This window comes from Mugil cephalus, chromosome 16 (genome assembly GCF_022458985.1).
Source record: "Mugil cephalus isolate CIBA_MC_2020 chromosome 16, CIBA_Mcephalus_1.1, whole genome shotgun sequence".
NCBI classification, from domain to species: domain Eukaryota; kingdom Metazoa; phylum Chordata; class Actinopteri; order Mugiliformes; family Mugilidae; genus Mugil; species Mugil cephalus.
This window is the reverse complement of record NC_061785.1, coordinates 444,607-459,329: the sequence shown is the minus strand read 5'-3', so window position 1 is coordinate 459,329 and position 14,723 is coordinate 444,607. Positions and strand designations below refer to the sequence as shown.

Sequence of the window (14,723 nt, the reverse complement as noted above, 5' to 3'; positions counted from 1 at the left end):
GAAGATCATTGCAGTGAGACGCTCTTGTTTTCCTGCCCCACTCCCACAGACACCTGCTGATAGTTGACTCTGTTTGGGACACGATCAAGGTCGTCTCTGGACTGAGGCACCAAGATTGTGATTCTAGGCGAAGCGACTCTCCAGGCCCACACAGACACACACATATGGACAGATATACAATCACACCCCCTACCCTCATCCAATGTCTTCGACGCTTTTACCGCCAGTGACGAGCGGTGCCAGGATGCACCGTAGGTGGCTGTAGAACGGATGGCGGTTTGTTTGCACTGGTTAAATATGAATAACATTAGATATAAGAGAACATTTATTTATTCCACATATGGGAAATTTCCTTGTCACAGTAGCAGAGAATTACATAAGAAATATATTAACGAAAAAACAAAAGACAATATCAAATTTGAAAGAATATACAAAATGTACAAAAAAAAACAGCACACAGTATACAGTCAGTATATACAATGTGGGTAGGGAACTAAAGAAAAGCTAAAAAAAAAAAGGAATATAATTACTAAGATTGGAAACATGGACAGTGAGGTAATTAGTGCAGACAGGCAGCACAAAAATCTGTAAAGAGGACAAAACAGGTCTGAAAGACAAGTCTAAGGTTTGGGTTATTGTTGACTCAGGCTGGTGCTGTTGGGATGAAGGACCTGTGGTAGCGTTCCTGGTAGCAGTGGGTGAGAGGGGTTGACCATGATTGATGTCAGCTTGGCCAACATCCTCCTCCATGGAGTCCAGAGATCCGTCCAGGACAGAGTCTCTTCCTGTCCCTCTCTGAGCTCCCCGTCCCCCAGCAGACCACTGCACAGGACGGCAGAAGACACCAGAGTCACAGAAGGTCCTGAGCAGTGACCTGCACAGTCCAAAGGACCTCAGCCTTCTCTGCAGGTGAAGACGACTCGGTTCCTGTACAGGGTGTTAATGTTGTGTGTCCAGTCCAGTTTATTGTTGAGGTCAACACCCGGGAATTTGTGACCCTGAACATGGCGGCGCGTACGTACGCAGCGGCTCAGGGCTCTCGGCTTCGGTTTGTTTTATTCGTGCTTTTGTGTGTTTTTTCACTGTTGCTCCAGTCACTGGAGGCATTAATTCAGTTCGGCAGGACTGAGTTATTGCATATTGGAAGGAACTGCCAACTTTATACAAATCCCAAGCTGGACTTCATTCCACCAGAGATCCAGCGAACCACCACGGCTCTCGTCGTCCCCCCTCTGTGGCCTAGGAGACGGAGGAGACACCGTAAACAGAAGCGGGGCAAGAGGAGCGGCGTGCGTGCTAGGCTACATGCTAACCCGCACCGGCCGGCTCTTCCCAGTCTTCTCCTCGCCAATGTCCGATCACTGGCCAACAAAATGGACAAGATTCGGCTGAGGATCGTCTCGCGGAGGATGGACAGCTGTGTGGCCGTCATCACGGAAACCTGGCTGGACAACAACACACCCGACGCCGCGGTGGAGCTGGCGGGACGCTCTTTGTTCCGAGCAGACCGGACTGCAGCCTCTACTAAATCCAGAGGTGGAGGACTCGCGCTCTACGTACACAACTCCTGGTGTACAGCCACTCACGTCATCGGAACGCACTGCACACCTGATCTGGAATACCTGGCTGTGAAATGCAGGCCATTCAAGACGGTGAGAGAGTTCTGCTCCATCCTGATCATAGCTGTTTACATTCCACCGCGGGCTAACGCTAAGCTAGCGCTAGAGGAGCTGTACTGTCTGATCAGCAGGCAGATGAACTCCAACCCAGAGGCAGCTGTGATTGTGGCTGGAGACTTCAATCATGTGAATCTCAAAGCAGTGCTTCCAAAATTCTACAAGTCCATACACTTTCCAACCAGAGACAATAACACACTGGATCAAGTTTACTGCAACATCTCAGGAGCTTACAAGGCTGCAGCAGCTCCTCACCTGGGCTCATCTGACCACATCTGCGTGCAGCTGATACCAGCATACAAACCTCTGATCCACAGGACAAAACCAACCACCAAAACAGTTCAGGTATGGACTGAGGAGGCTTCTTCAGCACTACAGGACTGTTTTGAACTCACTGACTGGGAAGTGTTCAAAGATGGCTCAGACCTGGAGGCCTACACATCATCCGTCCTGGACTATGTGCAGTTCTGCACTGATGCTGTCCTACCCACAAAGTCCATCAAGGTGTTTCCCAACCAGAAACCATGGTGTGACAGCACAGTGCGGTCTCTACTCAAAGCTAGAGACGCAGCCTACAGGTCAGGTGACAGGCTGGCCTATAGCAGGGCCCGGAGGGAGCTGAAGAAGGGCATCCAGCAGGCCAAACACAGATAGAAACAGCGCATCGAGCAGCACTTCACCGACAACAACCCGCGTGAAATGTGGAGAGGCATCAGAACCATAACAGACTACAGGAACAGCAACCAGCAGTTCAACCACGACCCCCTTCTGCCTGACACTTTAAACATTTTCTTTGCACGCTTCGATACACCTGGCAGCAGAGAGACTGTCCAACCTCCACAGCCAGAGGAGCAGCCCCAGCCCCTCGTCCTGCAGCAACACCAGGTCAGCGCCACGCTGAGGAGGATCAACATCAGCAAAGCTGCAGGACCAGATAAGGTGTCAGGTCGGGTCCTGAAGCTGTGTGCCCATCAGCTGGCTGGAGTCTTCCTGGACATTTTCAACCTGTCCCTGCAGCTCGCTTCAGTTCCTGTCTGCCTCAAGTCCTCCATCATTGTGCCGGTGCCAAAAAAATCAGCTGTCACCTGCCTCAACGATTACCGTCCTGTTGCTTTAACACCGGTAATCATGAAGTGCTTTGAGAGGATGGTCTTAAGTCACATCAAGGACGTTATCCCTGCTACTCTGGACAGACATCAGTTCGCCTACAGGGAGAACCGATCGACAGAGGACGCAGTCTCATTAGCACTGCACACGGCCCTGACTCACCTGGAGCATCCTAACACCTACGTCAGGATGTTATTTGTGGATTTCAGCTCAGCTTTCAACACTGTGATCCCAGACAAACTGACGCTGAAACTCCACAACCTTGGACTGTCTGCCTCTCTGTGCTCATGGATTAGAGACTTTCTCACCCACAGGCCACAAGTGGTGAGAATTGGGGACCGTACATCATCTACACTGGTCCTGAGCACAGGGACACCGCAGGGATGTGTGCTCAGCCCGGCCCTCTTCACCCTCTTCACACATGACTGCACTGCCGTTCACCCCACAAACATGGTTGTGAAGTTTGCAGATGACACCACCGTAGTGGGTCTCATATCGGACAACGACGAGACTCACTACAGAGAGGAGATCCAGCACCTGACAGGATGGTGTTCAGACAAAACCTTGTCCTGAACACCAGCAAGACTAAGGAGGTCATCGTGGACTTCAGGAGATCCAGGAGGAAGGAACACACCCCTCTCCTCATTCATGGGGAGGAGGTGGAGCGGGTGGACAACATCAAGTTCCTTGGCATCCACATCACATCTGACCTCACTTGGTCCACGCATACATCTCACCTGGTGAAGAAGGCCCAACAAAGGCTCTTCTTCCTCAGGAAGCTGAAAAGGACTGGACTCTCCTCTCAGCTTCTGACAAACTTCTACAGAGCCACAATAGAGAGCATCCTCTGTCTGAGTGCAACAGTGTGATATGGGAGCTGCACTGTACAGGACAGGAAGGACTTGGCCCGGGTGGTGAAAACCGCACAGGGGATTGTTGGGAGTCCTCTCCCACACCTGGACTCAATATATGACAGCCGGGTCCAAAGGAGGGCTGGCCGTATAGCTGCAGACCCCACCCACCCAGGCCAAGAACTGTTTGTGCCTCTTCCCTCCAGGAAGAGGTTCAGGAATATAAAGACCAACACAAACAGACTGAGACACAGCTTCTTCCCCAGAGCTGTGAAATCCATCACCCCATCTCCTCACATACCCCCCCATCCAGAGACTGAGCATTAAACCCCTGCAGATGCCAGATAGACTCTGATACTGCACTGCACCTTGTCTAAACATGCTGCTATACATGCAATATTCATACTGGTCACTTTAAATATCCTTGATTGCACTACTACCTCTCATCTCATTTTATTCTTAAATTCTATTTTTTATTTTAACTTGTTATTCTATTTTATATTTATATTATTTATATATCTCAGGTCTGTACATTTATACCAAGAGCTGCTGAACAGAATTTCGTTGTGCCTTGCATAATGACAATAAAGATTCTTGATTCTTGATTCTTGATTCACCGCTTCAGTGTCGATCACCACCTCCTTTGTTTTGCTGGCAGACTGTGACTACTGAGGTAGTTTATTACCATCACCACCAGGGGGAGACTGTGACGTTTAACCTAAAACCAGGTCACAAAAAAACAGCATGTCCTCACAACATCAGTGATCAACGAGAAACTGGTCCCCACAATGTACTACAAACCCCCTCACACACACACACAGGTTGAGTTTGGTGGAGCATCACTCCTCCTGCTGGTGACAGGCGGGTACTGCAGGCATCCATATAAAGAGAGACATACATACATCTGCTGCTGATAAATGTTTGATGGATAATTAATCACCGGGTACTGGCCTTGACAGCTCTATAGACCAGACATGTTATTTAGTTTTTGTGGAAACATGTTCTCCTCTCTTCACTGGTTCAGGGAGGTCCTAACTCATATCAAACTTTAAAAGGTCAGATTCTCATCACTTTCTGGTGATGTTTTCAACAAAAGCTGACAGCCCTTCATAGAATATTTATATTTAGACAGACCCCACTACGTGGGCCAGAAGTGGAACTCCAGGGGGTTTAGTCCGTCCTGCAGCATGAATTTACCAAGTGTGAAAATTACATTAAATTATAAATTAATTAAAATGTAATTTTCCATCACACTAAACAGATCCAGGACTAGACACAAGAAATGAAAACTAATCAGTCACGTCCTTTATGGACACACCTGAGTGTTAGAGTTCCTATCTGTGTGAGGACATCTAGACTCTTCTCATTCATTTGGTTAAAAACGCAACAAATATTTCATTATTGATCAGAATAAATCAACTTTAAACTACAGAACTAAAATGTTCTATTTTCAGTATAAACCTGTTTGATGACGTCTGGTCTCAGACTCCTCTGGCTCTAACGAAGCTGTGAAAACAAATTATGTTTGTGTCCTAATTTATTTTGAAATGCTCCCTAACCCTGTGTCTTTAACGTGGTTCTACTTTCCCTCTCTTTGGATTATTTGGATCACTAGAAAATGGTAGGTTTAGTAAACAGTATTCATTCATGAATAAGTGTCTTGTTTCTGAGAACCACTCGGTTCAATTCGACTTCAGGAGGCCAGAGGACCTGGTGTCATTTCAAAGCAGTTATTCCCTCCTTCTAGAGAAGAGATAACTTCCCTGCTGCTGGGTAGCATGACGTGGACTGAAGATAATCCATCATTTTGTATAAATACTGTTTCATTTTTCTGTTTGGGGAGCTCCTCTCCCACTGTTGTGTCGCACTGCTGGAGTAAAGAGACACTGACTTCAAGATTTCATTTTTCCTCACATAAATGGTTCTCTCCAGCTGGATCCTTGTACCGTTCTTTTCCTCCTCCAAACCTGGGAATGAAAAGACCGAGCAACAACAGGATCCGATTAACGTGGATCAGAAGGAACAGAAGTCTGTTTCTTTAATCAGCGATAAAATAGGGTCAAGAGTATTTCTCTTCTCTGCAATAAAACGAGGACATGAAAGAACCTATGAGGAAGTGAAGGCCTGTAAACAGTACTGAGATTGTGTAAGACCTACTGAAAATGGGCCTAGGTATCGATTTTTAGATATTCCCTGCTGAAAATGGTATCTGGTTTCAAGGGGGCCAATCAGATCAGATTAAAAACAGAACTGGTGATTCAAAGTTCATGTTTATATTCAACTTCCTCATCTTACACATGGAGAACGAAATGAACTAACACAAAGTGCGTGAGAACAAAGCAGAAAAAGAGGGACTGAGGTTAACAGAAAGGAGGCTTAGCCAAGCTGAGAGCGTGACTTCAAACGGATGGCCACTGCTGTCCCATATTGTCTGTTCTGTGTTGTCTTGTGTTTGGGACACTTGTCTGATCGCACTGTCTGTCCTGTGTTGACTGTCGTGTTGTGGTTCGTCTGATCATTGTTATTCTTTCCAGGGCATTTTACATATTTTATGTTAATAAACCGTGGGTTTAATCAAAGCTGAAATACAAGTGGAAACTTCACCAGAGACATTTTGTACAGACCCTTGAATATTTATGGGGTATTAGAAGTTAGTGGCTGCACCAAAGTGAAGGAAAGCTGGAGAAGTGTAAAGGTGATGCCAAGAAGGAGAAGAAGGATGAATTACAGCAAGTGAAGCTGTGGCTTCTCCAGGCTCAAAAAAGGAAGGAAAGTAAGTAACAGAAGCAGGAACGTGAGACAGTGAGCTAAGACAGGTATTTAACATGACGACAGACAACAGTGAGAAACATGATGATGATGGAACTAATGCTGGCTCGAGCCTTCTTGTGTTTCTCAGTCCTGTATAGACGCCCACTGCTCTGATCCATGGCCCTAAATCCTCCTCCCCAGCCAGCCCCTCACCCCTAGACCTGGAAGTACACCACACACACTCACCCATATACTCCCACACACAACAGTATGCTAACGGTAGCTTCTCCTTTATTGCTTGGTAATAACAGGTGCATTTACCAGATGGGTGGAGGTATTCCTCTACTCAAATCAAGATGCCACTACACATTGGTTAAAGAGAGATTCATTCCTGGAAGAATCCACAGTAACAATGGGACTGATTTGTTATTCTGCAGGATTAGTGCAAATTCAAAAGCTAAAAGGACCATGGATCAAACTGGAAAGAACTGGTTATACTGTTTCCCCTCGGTAATGCTGAATATACATTTTATAACAGTATCATCAGGGCTATGGCAGATTATATCCAATTCCTCTGCTAAAATCATTCAAGAGACTAGAAGAATAAAGAGAACAAACATTAGGTGACTACCTTGTACAAATGCAGATGTGTCCGGATGCTGCTCACTCCCCTTCACAGTGGGGAGCACACCTCTACATATAGGAGCCAGGGTAAACCTGGGGCGCTCTCTGCTCCGGTTCCGCTCATCCGTGGTGGTGGCTGTGGTCTGGAGTGGCGTGATGAAGCCGTGTGGCGTGATGCCAGAACGACGCGTGCACGGTGTGGAGGACTGCTGGGGTCACGGGCTGACCTGCTGGGGTCACGGGCCGAGCTGCCCTGCTGGGGTCACGGGCTGACCTGCCCTGCTGGGGTCACGGGCCGAGTTGCCCTGCTGGGGTCACGGGCCGAGTTGCCCTGCTGGGGTCACGGGCCGAGTCGCCCTGCTGGGGTCACGGGCTGACCTGCTGGGGTCACGGGTCGAGCTGCCCTGCTGGGGTCACGGGCTGACCTGCTGGGGTCACGGGCCGAGTCGCCCTGCTGGGGTCACGGGCTGAGCTGCCCTGCTGGGGGCTCTTCGGCGTTGTTGTGCTCTGTAATGCTCTGCTGCTGGGGCCCGGAAACTATTAGAGCCACCATCTCCTGGACCCACTGCTGTTTGTTCTCACTGGGATCGTTCTGACTCCTCAGCTCTTCTGAGCTGCGATGGAGTGATTTACTGAGGCTCTTTACCAAGCTGGTGTCATGGCCTATTGTTACTTTAAGAACTTGTTCAGTTTATTCATTCTCCTTGAAAAGATTCATTTTGTATCATTCGTTTAATTTGAACATTATTGTTTTTGTGGTTTAATGAACTTTATTTACCTTTGTTTATCTTAATTACTTAAAGTATATTGTATTGTGTGTGTGTGTGTGTGTGTGTGTGTGTGTGTGTGTGTGTGTGTGTGTGTGCGTGCGTGTAGTTGCAGTGTGATGGTGTTTGTGGTCAGTTGTTCCTCCTCCTTGATTTGATTTTAGGCGCCTTCACAGCCTTGTTCATCCCGTTCCAAATAAACTATTTTTATACTTTTCTAACTACGTCTCTGCCCGTGTTACATGAACCTGTGTAATATAATAATTTAACCATTTCATACAAACCTCCATCTCCTGGGGCGAAACTCCCCAGGCGGCGTCGTCGTTTCACCTTTTCCACCCTCACAAATGTTGTTTTCTTCAGTTAATTCTGATCCAGATGCTCCCGAAGGCCTGAGGATCCAGACACTAAGCTAAGCCTGGAGACTGACCACAGTCATAAAGAGAAAGATGTGGTCCAGTCCAAAGTGGGGAGGCCCATCCAAGTCCTTTGCACCACTCCAACTACTTTAAAACCAAAAGGACTACGAGGATTCACATGTGACACTGTAAAAGCTACTTGGGTTTTCTGAGGGGACAGACTCACGTTTTTGACGTAGAACTCATTTAATAAGACTTTTAAACTTAATGAAACCCATTGTCTTGACTTGTGAGTTTTGTCTGTGGCCAATGTTCTTTTAATTCACGCCTTCAAGTTTTGATGTGAAAAAGTGTTGAGACATGAGGAAGGGTGATATGTTATGAATACTAAGAAATATAGAGGCCACGGTCTAAGTTATTTAATTAGACAGAACTATTACTATAAAACATCAGCAAAAATATGAAGTCACCTGAGTTTAGAAGCCATTTCCCACCAGGAATAAGTTCCAAAATGGACTTTTTTGGTGGCTCAGATTTGCATTCGCTCCCTTTCTAACTAAAACAAATGTAACCCAGTTAAAAGAATATAAAGAATAAATAATGGGTAAAGAAAAGCACTCATTTATATTTTTATGCATGTTTTATTTTCTTATTTCCTGTCATAAATACATATTTAGTGGTAAAAGTATTATTGAAATGTATTTTAAGTTTTACTCAGCGTTGAGAGATCCAACCTGTGATCAGGGCGAGAGTTCAGCTGGAACTGGAAGAGGGTCAGAGAAGAACCGCGAGGAGACGGAGAAGGAGGAACTGCGAGGCTGCGGACACGTTTCAGCAGAGGACAAGACTTTGAGAAGTTAACACGCTGGTTGAGGAACGTACGTCAGGACAAAGAGTCTCTGAGTGAGTGTTCGGTTAACGCAGCACCGTGTTTGAGTTTACAGGAGGAACATTCTGGAAAAGACTGTCTGAGAGAAGCGCAGCTGTAACGAAGCACATTTCCTTACCTGTTTGTATTGCACATGTGTAACGGTATTTATTTGCACAACTTTGCACAAGTGATGGTAATAATCGCACATTGCACTTGAGTCACGATAGCACTTTATCCACCATGGTTTGCACAATACATTTGGGACATTGTTTATTTGCACATCTTTACAGATATTTAACTTAATTTTAAGTTTAACTCGGCTCCGCGTGCGGAAGGAGGGAAAAGTTAAGCTCCACCAAAGTTATGCACATTATTGGAAGAGTCACCGTGAGCAGCGCAGAAGAGTTTGAATATGTTTGTGTAATATCACAGTGGTACATGAGGAAGTTAGTGTTATTGTGGTAAATTACATTGTGTTCAGCACTTACCTGCCCAGTCAGGTGTCTGCTCCGCGGTGCGCGGCCTAAAGGATTCCCCCGGGGACACAGCACCTTCATAAAGGTTCCGGGAGAGACCAAGGGACAAGATAGGAAGTGGGAGGTTTTCAAATCAGGGTGTTTTTTTATATATATATATATTTATTGTATTTATGTTTTAGAGGTGTTTTGGGGATAACGACAGCAGCAAAATGGAGCATTGTAAATATCATGTGTGAAGGAGACATTGAATATTTGTCTATGGTGAGTTAGCCATGTGATAAATATGTAAATTTACCTGTAAAGTGGAAGAGTCCAGTAATTAATCCGGTGAACAATTGTCTGAGAACGCAGGGATAGATGATCTATTTAAGAATCTCTAAGAGTCTCGGTTTCACAGACAAGGCTGAAGATTAGTCTCAGACTAAAATGCTGTTTGAGCTGCATTCCTTTTTTTCAAATCTAATTTGAATTTCTTCCACAGAGTCTATGAAGGCAGATATTGTTCAACACAAACAATGTCACAAAACTACATGACATCTGTGATGTACAGACCATAATGGACATGTCTCACCTGCAGTTGCTGTACCGCTCTTGTGGTTACGTTTTCATTTGCATTGAATTCAGTGTGAACAGCAGCCCAAGCGCTCCTCTTCTTATGTTCAGTAGTAGCAGTAATGCAGAGCTTCAGCCATGTTATCAACTCTCTGCCATCTGCTAAGACACCAGGTGAGGATGCTACACAGCTGAGTTTTATAAATGTTTTCAGGACAGACTTACACCACTTTTAACGCAGCTTTTCAATGACATAATAATCAGTCACTCCATGCCATGAACTATGCGTCAAGCAACTATTTCTTTAATTCCTAAACACGGACCATTTACAATGAACAATTATAGACCCTTGAGCATTTTAAATAGTGATTACAAAATATTTGCAAAGATCCTCACAGAACGAATGGACAAGGTTATAACCTCCTTGGTTCCTATTGACCAGACTTTATACGAGGCCGCATGGCATCAAACGATATAAGGAGGCTCCTACATGTGATGGCTGAGGCAGAGACCTACCAGCATCCAGCGACAGCTGTGTCACTGGATGCTGAGAAAGCCTTCGATAGAGTAGAATGGAAATATCTTTTTTATATATGTCCAAATATGGCTTCAGTCCAGTTTGTATAAAGTGCATAACAGCACTTTACCATGAACCAGTCATTTGGTTCAAACAAATGGCAATAAGTCTGAATTATTCCATCTTTATCGGTCTACACACCAAGGCTGTCCAGCATCTACAACCACTTTAATACTCGCCCTCGAACCTCTGGCCTGCACCAGAACGATTTAACCGGTATTAATATTAATAATCATGACTTTAAAACCAGCCTTTTTGCTGATGACATGTTGCTGACATTATCAGTCCCAGTGGAATCTGTTCCACAAGTTCTAAAACGTATTGATACATTATTATATAATTGATATAAGGTTAATTATAGTAAGAGATGATTTAAGAATTAAAATTCAATCCCCAATTAACAAAATTGTTGAGACAAATGCACCAGAACTTCTTAAAAGTGTCAGGGAAGACCTTAAAAGGTGGAGAGTCTGACCCAAACCCTTTGGGGAAGATCAGAAGTCATGAAAATGAACATATTACCAAGGTCGGCTTTTCTTATGCCTTTTATACCATTTAAATTTCCTCCTACCTGGTTTAAAGAAATAAACAAGTTATTCTCTGGTTTTCTTTAGAAAGATAAGAAGTCTAGGATTAGTAATAAAAAATAATTAGCCCAAGAACTAAAGGAGGGTCAGGACTTCCAGATATATATCAACTCTATATAGCATTTAATTCCAGATACCTTCTTCGGTGGGAGAGGAAAACATCCTCAAAACGTATAATAAAGGCACAACTTTAACAGCTTTATGGTATAATCCCAAAGCCATCTCCAGGACAAATAACCCAGTCTTACAGTTTTCATGTGATATAGTTAAAATTGTCCAGAGACGCCTGGATTTTAGTGGAATATCTCCACCATTATGCCCACGGTGGAACAGTCCTTTGTTTACTGCAGGTGGTAAACCTCTTAGGAATAAGGTATGGCAGCATTGTAATATAAATCAGTTGGACCAAGTGATTAATAATGAAAAAATTACCCGTTTAATGACTTAAAATCACAATTTGGATTGACAGATATAGAATTTCTGTCATATCTACAAATAAGATCTGTTTTGAAACCTTTACTTACCAAGGAGATAGGGAATAAAAGGGACTTAGACAACATCTGAAAGGGAATTGCTGTCAGGAAAGGTACAGTCTCTGCAACGTATAAATTATTATGTTCTGCTACTCCTGACAGGTTCTCCCATACGGAGCGACGATGGGAACGTGATGTGGGTGCACCTATTTCCTCCAAACACTGGGACGTACTTACAAGCTGTACAAAAATGTCAGTGCGTTAGATATAAAATTATACAAATGAAGATAATACATAGAACATACATTACACCTCACACTCTGTATAAAATGAACAGTATCATTTAAATTCTGTGGTGTGGCTGTGAGGTGGAGGGAACACTTATGCATCTGAAGAGGTTCTGGGTGAAGGTTATTGAATGTTTGTCGTGTGGCCTGGACATAAAACTCTGCCCCTGGCTTGTAAACTGGGTTTGAATCTGAACAATGCAAAATCTGGGATGAAACAGAGAAGTGTCGTCCTGGCCTTTCTGTCAGTCAAACAAATTATTTTGTTGAACTGGAAAGAAGGTAAGTCCACCTGCTTTAGTATCGAGAGCTGGTGTAAAGACTTTATGGATTTGTTGTCAATGGAACATGACGCCTCCGTTTACACAGCAAAAAGTCCAGTGGTGAATTTCGAAATTTTGAAAATTTTTTCAACCAAAAGTACATCACTTATTTCACCAAAGACTGGCATGTCTTCTTCCATTGTACAGCACACAACAAGTCCAGCTTTATACTCCACACTGTCCTTCAACATTAACAAGCCTTTGGAAAGTTGGGCCTCCTGGAGAAAAGTCAATGGAGCTACTTGGTGGCGTTGCAGACCCTCGACCAATCTGCCTTTGGACTGTTTTCAGACGCCAAGAAATGTTTCCTGTGTTGCTTTCAGGATCAAAGAAGTGTTCCTGAAAAAAAGAATCATGACAAATCTGACAATTCAAATGTCAGTGTCAAGTAAACGACTTTGCATCACAACATGCAAGTGTCATGAAAACAATAATAATGACTTACACAGCCTTTCTTGGAATGTGGATCCTTGAGGGAAGCGAACAGCATCACGATACCAAGAGCAAACTCTTCTCTGATCGCTTTAATGGGGAGGTGCTGAGAGGGGATAATAAATTACTAACCCAAATGTACGCAATGGCCATACAGTTGTTTGGCAAAAACAAAAAGAATATAAAACACACATACCCATGGTTATCAATCATGTGAGCCACCAGTATGTTCAGCATTTGCCGTCTTGCAGCATCTGTTAATGTTTCTGTTCTTCCTGTAGCAGCTCTTCACCACCGGACTTGCCTCTAAGCACAGCGTCTATCAACTAATAAAAAACAAAACCACAAGAATGTCAAACATGGTTATTAACAACTTTTCTGGAGACGGAAAAATGCAAAAACGTTAAACTCATGAGAATCAAGTGAACCTGTTTAGCAGACGCTGCATTTGCATCTTCAAATCGTTGTCTCTTCCTTGGGACCTCATCCATGTTTACAGTCGATGCATTTGAGCTGAAGCTTGAGTCCGACTCAGAAGCCGAAGACAAGGACCAATCAGAAAACTCTAAAGGAATTTTTATTAAAAGAAGTTAGTTATCTTATTCTGCCTTTATATCTCACCATCATTTGAGAAAACTGTCAGCACCACGTTGCCTTGTCCAACCAGGTCGCTGAGTATTTCTTCATCGACTTCTGTCCCTGTTTTGTCCTTGTAAATGACTTGTGCATCTGGTGGCCGGAAAAATCTCTCAAGAACCTGAAAAAAATAGTAAGATAAGACTATTTAATGTATTAACTATATTGATAAACATCAATTTGCATAATTTTTTGAGAAAAAAAGGAAATTTCAGTTCCTTAAAACTGAATATTTTTTTTTAAAGATATGTGAGGATAGGTTATAAAACAGCATGTGTGTATTTTTAAACTTGTTTTTCAAAGTCTTTAAGCTAAAGAAAAATAACTTGCCATTTTCGTGGAACTGAAGAAAGTCAACGTGTCCTTCTACCTCGGCCAACTTCACATACTTCTGCTGTCTGTTGTGCTTTACCTGTACCAGCATCTTTTTACTTGGACATGCAAAACAATATTCACAAAGTAAATGAACATTAACAGGAATAAGGGAAAGAAAAGTCCCGGTCACACAGACAAGACAGGAGAAATAGCGCTTTAGCATAAACAGCGCTTAGCTTTTAGCGCAGCTAAAAACATGTCCTACATAGGGATGATCCCGTCTACAGTTAGCCAGTTAGCAGCCGAGTTAGCCGCCGAGCTAGCTAATTAAGCTAACGTTTAGCATTAGCCGCGCTTAGCTTTTAGCGCAGCTAAAAACATGTACATGTTAAAACATGTTTTTAGCTGCGCCCTTCGTGGTCAACCACGAAAAAAACAATAAAACCGGACCGTTCGCTCCAGCCTCAAACAAGACTTTAAACAGTAAAAAGATAACAGCAGCTTGTTGTTAACATGTCATTGATAATTACAGACAGTTTTAGTAACTAGCAGTTAGCTAATTAAGCTAATGTTATCTTGCTAGCTCACCACACGTGGACATATTTACTGTTCAGTCCTGCAACAAACAAGGCTTTGAAGAGTATATAATCGACGAATTAATGTACATACTGCAGTTCATACCATCATTTCATAATTGTTTTAGTAAGTTTTAATTAAATTTCACTTACCGTGTAAATAGAACTGACTGAAGAAGTGAAGTGCAGGAGAAAAGGCGAAGCTTAATGAATGATGTCTTTGCAGAGTTAAACTAACACTGATCTGATCAACTCTGTGAAATAACTGACTCCGGACACGATTTAAATCCAAATGTGTTAAATTTACACGTTGGGAGTTAAAATCAACTCCCAGATGTTTAACCCTGAAATTTTAACTCTCCAATTTTTGCTGTGTAGATCTTGTCTTGAATCTCGCCTTGAATTAATTGAATTTGATGAAATGACACACTACTCACTCAAGATCCTCATTGCAGGGTGGTGATTTCATTTTTCACATCCC

General features: G+C 43.6%; 1 long non-coding RNA gene across 2 annotated transcripts; it reads right to left on the bottom strand.

The window, feature by feature from the left end:
• Positions 1-11,751: 11,751 nt before the first annotated feature.
• Positions 11,752-13,467, bottom strand: LOC125022412. Of its 2 annotated transcripts, none has more exons than XR_007114445.1 (5): positions 13,363-13,467; positions 13,145-13,281; positions 12,913-13,042; positions 12,730-12,822; positions 11,752-12,623 (listed from the first exon to the last, which is right to left on the bottom strand). It is a non-coding gene; the product is annotated as an uncharacterized LOC125022412 (long non-coding RNA). The 2 variants fall into 2 exon arrangements; XR_007114446.1 differs by having other exon boundaries at positions 11,752-12,565.
• Between the last annotated feature and the right edge of the window lie 1,256 nt (positions 13,468-14,723).